Source organism: Phragmites australis, chromosome 20 (assembly GCF_958298935.1).
Source record: "Phragmites australis chromosome 20, lpPhrAust1.1, whole genome shotgun sequence".
Taxonomy (NCBI): domain Eukaryota; kingdom Viridiplantae; phylum Streptophyta; class Magnoliopsida; order Poales; family Poaceae; genus Phragmites; species Phragmites australis.
In genome coordinates, this window is record NC_084940.1 from 6008782 (window position 1) to 6017604 (window position 8823).

Sequence of the window (8823 nt, forward strand, 5' to 3'; positions counted from 1 at the left end):
TATTCGATTCCCACGTCGTGTCACTTGCCGCGCACCGATCGGGCGCGCGTTAATATCCAGCACGGCCGGCCGGGCACGAATTCCAGTTTCTCGGGAGGCGGCCAACGGGAGGCGGCCACCGCGCGCACGGCGACTAGGACGTGCAGGGCATGGCAGCCATGGCCCCATTCGACCGGCCCCAAACCGAATCACGTCTCTATGTGCGCGACCACACGGTAGGTCGCTCAAAAGTCTACAGGATTTTATTCACTGCCTATCTATCTATCTATCTATCCACCAGCCTATCTGTTCCCACTTTTGATGAGCTTTTCAGAGTTCTGGCAAGCCTGGACATGTCTGTATATCGAATGCCAGTGCACAAATATCCGTGGTCGTGCCGAGCGTACGTTCTTGGCGGAGGTGGGAGTCGCGCGGCGCGGATTCCCCATTCCGGCGGCGTAGCTGGACGTGTGCGCGGTGTGGAAGCGGGAGATGCACGCATCAGTTTCCGGCGATGCAAAATCCTGGATGGCATGCTGGGTGGATGTGGATTTGGTCGCCGAGTCTTCTCCACACAAGGATTCATGGTCGTGTACGAATCTGAGCCAGTCGTGTGCATATCCTAGAGCTTGCAAATGGGACGGTTTGTAAGGGTCTCAGAGGTGAAGATAATTTTATTTAGGACTACACGGACTTCTCAAAACCGGTTTTGATAGTCTCACCCAGACGAAATCAATCTAAAAGCCATCCAAATATCTAGCTTTTTTTCTACATCAACATTCATGATGCACCAGAGATAGCTTTCTTATCTGGTGAGGTGGCCTTCTTCTACATTGCCGACCTCTTTGGTTGGGCTGTGGGTTACGGTTCAGAGTTTGATAGCCCCCGATGCTGGAATACCTGTGCAATGGTGGCTCACAGTGGGTGGTGGAGACAGTGGCACCGTCGCTTGCTACAGGTTTAAGGAGCGTGGTGAATGATGGAGCTTTGGTGAGGTAGGGAAGGAGGAGTGGTAATGTTGTTCAAGTGTCGGGAGAAGGTGGGAGCCACATGAGACGAGAAAGTAAAATAGCGCATGGGAGTGCACACTCATAGAGTTGAGGAAAAGAGGTGGGGAAGAGGATGGTTGAGTAGAGAGGACAATATGCATGTTTTGGTTAGGGATAGATGTGGAACACCAATAGATATTCATGATTCATCTTAGTACAATTTAATTAACTAACTAGTCATTTGATTTAGTCAAAATAACTAGTTAATTGATTAAGTTAAACTAAGAGCATGTTTGGCACAGCTCCACTTCATGTTTTCTATCTCTGCTCTAGAAATTCATGGTGGAGCAGATCTATCATGGAGCTGATAGTGAAGTTGTTTGGCTAGCAGGGTGGCTCTAAGGGTCTATTTGTTTCAGTTTTGGATTGTGAAAAATAGCTTCTAGATTATGGATTATGAAAAGCTGGACTGTTTGGCTACCTAGATTATAAGGGTTAGATTGCAGCTCATAGAGGAGGTGGGACCCACTTGGTAGTGTGAGAGAGGGAGGGGTGCATGTGAATAAGGCCGTCGCTGGCTCACAGAGAGGAAGAGAGGTCGGAGGAGAGGAAGAGAGAGAAGGCTGGAGGGGAGGAGGAGAGGCCGTAGGGAGAGAGGAGGCTGGAGGGGAGGAAGAGGTCGGTGGACCTTGCCGGCGGTGGGACGGTAGCGCTGGGCGGAGCGAGTGAGGGAGGCGATGGCGAGTGAGGCCAAAGTAGCGCAAAGGGGGAGGGTGGCGCTTCAGGCGATGCCGACCGGCGACGGCCTGCATGAGGGCGGCACCAATGAGGCTGCACAGGAGCGACAACGACGTGGAGGCTGCACAGGCGCAGCGACGATGCTAAGGCTGCACAGGCATGGAGCAATGGGGAGGCACGGCACCGTGGTGTGCGCGATGGCGACCGGCGACAACATGCCGATGGGGAGGCGACGATGTCGAAAGAGATGCGAGGCAGAGGTGGCGCGACTCAATGGGCAGTGGCAGGCTGGTAAATTTGAGCCACAATCTGTGAAGAAGCGGGAGGAGTCCGGATTATTGGATTGTAACAATCTAATAATCGGATCGTTAGAATCTGAGACTTTAAGTGGTCCATTTGTTTCAGTTTAGGATTATAAAAGCTAGAATCTATAATCCTAAGCGAAAATAAATAGGGCCTAAATTTAGGAATGAGAGATTTTTGAAGAAATTATCAATGATACCCTTATGATGCTACTTGTATACTGTTTTTTTACATATAAGCATTTATGATTGATTAATACCGCATTCATGTAAATGTACCATAGCATAGAAATTGATTATGTTGTATGATTTGATCTAAACATGTATGTTGGGTGGTAACTTATGATTTGTGACTTCTGAATTGAAGTGCAGTAACTAAAATTTTATCATAATCGATACATACGCAGCATTAAACCCCTACTCTTGAATCGATGCATTTGTGTCATTAAACCCCTACTCCTGAATCGATACATTCATGTATGTTGTATGATATGCATGTTCAGACTTCAGTGTTTTTCACTCCAGCATATACTCATTTCAAAGGATACTTATACTTTAGAGCTATAAACAGAAATGCTTGATAGCAAATCAATAAAATTTGTTTGTCCAATAATCCAACTGGAAAATAATATTTACTAGTATACCAAATAATAACCAAGTTCAGATGGTACTAGACACAATTGCTACTAAACTGCAACAGCTTATTTCGTGGTTAAGAACAAGGAATTACAGGTTGAAGTGACACATTATTCCTCACCACACTCTAAAACAAACGAACATGTAGGAAATACAAGTTTGCAAGCCTATTTAGGGCACAACTGCGTTTAGTTCTTCACAGTTGTGACATGCCTCAGAAGCATCTGAATGTCTTCGGGGGAGATGCTTGCAGCATGTTGGTTGAGTTGTTCGATTTTCATCATTGTCTCTTGCTCAAGATGCTTGACGTTTGCACCCGAGTCACAGGTCGACAAAACATGGCAGTATCAATAAGAATTATAAATCATGCTGGGAGGAACAACAGTATCAACATGGTTTTATAAATGAATTTATTTTGGGAGGAATAGCAGTATCAACATGTATTGTAATGTCAATACGAGGTACCTTCCAACAAAGACGGATTGCTCTACTTGTTTGTGTATCACTTCGACACAATGGAGTGTCAATCAGTGGAAATAATCTACATGACTAACAAAAGAATACTTTAGATATTTTCAACGCTGCAACTTTCAGTATTAAAGGGATGGATATAAGTAGCATTACATAAACATGTTTATGTATTTGTAACATTGGTGAAGAGCACTAGCACATAAACATATCTTTGTATCTAGAACTTAACTTAATCGATTTTCCCAAACAAGTGCATTCTCGAACCAGCAGTTGAAATATCACTCCCTTGAGGTTACACAAACTAGCCAACAAACTAAAAGCTAAATACAAGGGAATGCACAATCAGGAAGTTTTCCATAGGATCGGAAAAATAGTGGCTGAGGATGTATTAACATGTTATGCCATCAATCAACTTATGCTATATAAGCAAAATTGCACGGTAAGCCCACAAACTATTTGACTTTTGTTAAACAACAGGATCCCGCTGGTAGCACAAACACATACTTGTCAATAGAAAATGAGATGCCTATTAATAATACTACCATGATGGGGTATAGATGTTAATTACAACTCTGCTTATCCCACTAATCGATGATTAATTGTTATTTTGATGAACTGCATCTTCTGAGAGATTTGAAGCATTCACTCAACTGTAGTGTAGACAGATGGAAAAATTGTAGTAATGGGGATTAAGGAAACATGAACAATGACGTGTTTCTCACAGACTTGCAAAACGAAGCAAAGCAACAAAGCTGGTTTAGTTGTCGACACAACGGTAGCGACAACAAGAGGATCTCCAATCTGTCGGCGTGAGTCACCGGTGTGGTGGTTCGTAGCCTGGTCACCCTAGCCTCTCCCTCACCGACCTCCTCCGCCGCTGTGCTAATGCGTGCCCCAATACGCTGGTCAACGCCACCACCGACCTCTAAAATCCCCGCCCTAACCATGCGCGCGTTGAAACCCACATATACGAGGGGGGAACTCACCTTGCAAGCGGAGGGATGGCAGGAGGCATACCCTTTTTCATTCCCAAAGCTCGCCGGCGGCGGCGTGTCGCAGATCTGACAGGTGAACTGGCGGCGACCACCTAGGGTTCGAGAGGGAGAGGAGTCTAGGAACGAGACGAGAAAGGTACGAAGGGGTACGGGTGGGAGTCAGAAGGGGAGAGCAAATATGGGTAACCCAATGACAATTATGACTAATTACTTCTAACTCCATGAATATTTTAATAAATAGAGTTCGTGAAACATTTCTTTTACTGCTTCATCAAAATGAACTGAAACCTGATCTGCTCCACGGAGTTAGGTGCTCCAAAAATTTGTGGAGCTAAGGTGTTTGGCATAACTTCACCCAAATCCGTGGTGGAGTTCTAAGTTGGAGTTATACCAAACCCCTCTTAAATTAGATTCACGGATCGTTCATCGCCGGTGATGCTTGTGGGGTTGAAGCACGCAAGATAGGATTATTTGGCTTTGGAATGATGAAGAGTGTTTATGCGGTGAACTGTGTCGGATCTACATCTAACAGATTCAGGTTTAGTAGAAATAAGGGAGAACATATCTAGTTTATCCTATACACACCCAAAACAAGAGGGATTGGGGCATTGAGCCGCCTAATGTACGCATCTAACAACATCGGACGCAAAAAACTGTGCGCTTAATGCTTTCTTCTAGTAGGAAACCAAATTTATGTTTAGTGTATGTTTCAGTTAGAACTAGCCAAAACGCCCACACAATTGTCATGTTAGGTTAAAAAATACGACCGCATTTGCTATACAATATCAATGCTTTTGAGAGAAACTAACTGGTATTTATTAAATTCAGATTGGGCCTTTTCTAGGGATAAAATAGTCTGGTAACGATGGGAATTTAGGTAAAGTAATTTCTAGATATTATTAAATTCAGATGTTATAATCAAGGTCCACTGCGCTGAGCAACAGTTGTATTTAGAATTTGTAACGTATTTCACTTCTTACTAGCAGCTACAGCACACATGCCATCAGCTTTTGAAATAGAAATAGCCGGTCCAAATTTAGCATAGTTAACAAATGCACAAGGCATCAAGTCTTCGAGATGGCGAAGATTGGATGCGCTTAGCTACACTACCGCACACCGTACTGTCAGCATATGTACGTACTTGTGCGCTGTGTACAAGCGTTCACCTGCAGAATCCCTGCATGGACAAGCATGTACAGAGTAATCCGTACCAAATTGCAAAGAGGTCGGTGGCCGAGGGATCCCGATCCCTGATCCTGAAACCGATCAATCCCCATCACGTTCGCGCCATTGGCAACTTGCACTGTTGCACCGCATGCCATCACCTATCGAGCACGAGGCGCGCGAAAAGGGCTATTTCGGAGCCATATACGTGGCCCGCGCCGCGACGGGGACGGGCAGCGCCGGCGGGAACACGCGGACGGCGACGGGGAGGCCATTCCGGCAGACGTCGAGTCACCGACATCAGCGGGGCGCCGTGGGCCAGGCTCGCGTCGCGCGGCAAGTCGGCGCAACCCCCGCGGTTCGGTCGGTGGACCGTAGCGCTGCGGCCACTCCTCCGGGCGCGCACCTCCGCGCGGGGCTGCAAGTTGCACCGGGATAGCGCTCCACGGGGCCCAGGCGGATCAGCGGATCAGGTGATCCCCGCGCGCGCGCGTCAGCTTGCCATGCAGGCGTGCTGCGGCTGATGTGACGGCTTCTGGTGTGGTCGTGGTCGTTCATGTGCTCGCGCGGGGTGGGGTTGGTTAATTTGTTGCCGAGACGCACGCGATGCCATGACGACCACGGCGTTCACCGGCACGCGCACCGCGAGACTGCCTTCCCGCGGGCCGCAATAAATTTCGAGACGTACGGCGCGATGGGTCGAGCAGACAGCGCGTGGCCGGTTCTAGAGCAACCTCAAACGGTCCGGCCGAGCGGATCTCCGCGACAGCGACGTCGGGCGCGACCGGCGGGGAACCGCTGGCCCAGGTGCACGAATGCAAGTTGCTGTGGCTGTCGAGCTACACGGACGGGCAGGGCGTAACCGGCTTAACGGCCTGAAAGGGTCACCTCCAGCTCGATCGAGCCGATCAGCGGGAGGCGGCATCCACGGCGGAATATCGCATCCGTGCCGCGGTCGAAATCTTCAGGTACTGTGCACTGAGCTTTCCAGAGAAAGGGAGTACTATTAGCTTGGGCTCCGAGAGTGATCTGGACTACCATCTTCATTTTCTTTTACTTATGGATTAGAACATTAATATATATAGTCTTTAATATATATGTTTTAATATTACATTGTATAAATATTTGTTAATGAAATTGTTAAATATATAATCATATGAAATTAACTTCATGGCATATATGTCAAATCTTAACAATTTTATGTATATTAATGGTCAAAAAAATTTAAGTTTGATTATACGTATTTTAAAATGTATCTATTTGAGAATAGAGATAGTATATTTTACTCTTGATTGTGGGGTTCGTGATTCAGCTAGCTTGTTCAGTTTGTCACGTTTACGATAGTGCGAGATCAGGTCAGAAGAATGCTAACTCAGACTCCGGGAGAGAGTGGATTTTGGAAGATACATAAAAGATACACTGTTAGCGAGAATTCGATTTTGATCCTGGATTTGGAAGACCACCTATCATCCCGCGAAGCAGTTCCTTTCGGCGTTCATATACAATGTGCTAGTATTGTAATTTAGACATCGAATGCAGCATCCATGAAGATATTAGGGGTGATTGGTTGCCCGTATGAATGGATTTTGACTCGATGGATGCGTATAATTTCAAAAATAAATATGTTTGTTTGTTCACATGTACTGTTCCAGTTTGTTTTGAGAGAAGAGCTCAGCGGAGCTTCCCTCTGCTGGCCCGTCGGATGTAGGTTGTTGTATCTGATCATACAGGTGGATCCACTCATCAGTGTCACAAAATCATTTTCATACGAGCAACCAATTAGAATCTCAGTTCTTACATCCGCTCATACGACCTCAGATTCAGTCAACCAAATGAAAACTCAGCTCAACCTATCTAGACAGATACAACCAGCTAAAACTCTTATTTTCAATAAACATGACTCTGCTCAGCCTAATTTCTTCCGGCTTGCGTACGATCCATACAGATAACAATACATATGGTTAACCAATCACCCCATTAATGATTAGGAGCAAAAGGCAGGGTGAACTTCCTCGATCAATGCCGTACTTTCAAAATTTACTCTTGATAGGAGCTGTGCATAAATGATCCTTGCTTTGATCATGTGGTGATCTCCGAGACACGTACAGTAAACTGAGGAATCATGCAGGGACGGGATACATGTCATGCAGCGCATGGTTCCTTCTGTTCGCTTCAAGATGCAGGAAAACTACCTATAGGTGCCCATCTGCCACAAATGAACTGTAAAATGTGAAATCCTTGAGAACAAATCGTGCAGCATAGCCTGTGATCATGGTAAGTATCTAACCCTATAGGCTGTAGCTTAAGTTGCTCTTTTTTTTTTAGCGAAAGCTCAAGTTGCATTGGAGTTCCAGAAAACTTAAGAGAAAAAACAGATATAGAGCGTGTTCGGTTGGCTTGCCCCCTCGCCTCGCTTGGCAAGGCTAGCTTTATCAGTGTCGAAGAGCCAATTTTGGCTCTCTCACATTGGTGAGGTAAGCGCAGGCACCGAGGCAGCGGGTAAGGGATCTGAACACACGATTTCTTATTGTGCCAGGCAAAGCAAGGGGCGGCAAGGCTGCCAAATATGCCTATACTGTACATTGGTCTCAGATAAAATACAGTCAGAAAGAGCATATACTACGCTCCTCTACATGCCACTCCGTATCTTCCTCGGCAATAATTCGGCCATAGAGAAGCAACAAGTACGGTATTATCATCAACGTCATCAGATGTTGCAAATCTATGTTTTTCTCGCAGCAGGATGCATGCATGGCTTCTCTCCGAAGTCATCCACTCTGTAAATGTGAAACGGAAGCCACTGGTACGTTCCTGACGTTTTTTTTTCGCTGCCATGAAAACGATCGAGTCTACGCGTGGACAGAGCCAGGAGCATCGAGCCATCAGGTTAGGGGTAGTCGGTGCAACAATGGATATGGCGGTATCAGCTGGCATGCTAATGGAGTAGTTCGACCTAGAAGCTGGCTGATAGTTGAATTGATGTTTACAGAGCCTTCTTGCGTGCGCTGAAGTTGAGCGTGGCTAAGTCTAGGATCTGGAATTTCACTCTGAGTTAGAAACTGAACGAATAAACGAGACTGGCTCACACTCCAAATAGCAAATGGCCCTGTACATTCAACGATGGTATGCACATCGATGCGCCTACTGCAAGCGTCGTCGATTCGCTGCAGGTTGCGCGCCTGACGCCCCAGACGGAACTCCGCGCGTGCGCACTGCAGAGTTTCTAGCGAATTTGCAAACCATCACTGACAGTTGCCAATGCGGTGTCGCAAGGCGCAGGCTGTTCACGTCGTGGAATAGTAACCGGCAGCAGGCACCGGCGGTGTCGACGGCCGCGCGGGGAGGGAACCGTGCAGTGCAATCCCCGGCCGAGCGGGAGACGCAAGGGCAAGGCTGCCCAGAACCGTCTCGAAGCCCGTGTCCCGACGCGTGTCCCGTCCGATCTGGCCGCGACGTCGACCCAAACCGGATTCGCGGGGCCCTCCGTCCGTGGCTGGTATTGAAAGTTGATTGTAACGTAAAGAAAAGAGATAAATAAATGAATTTAAA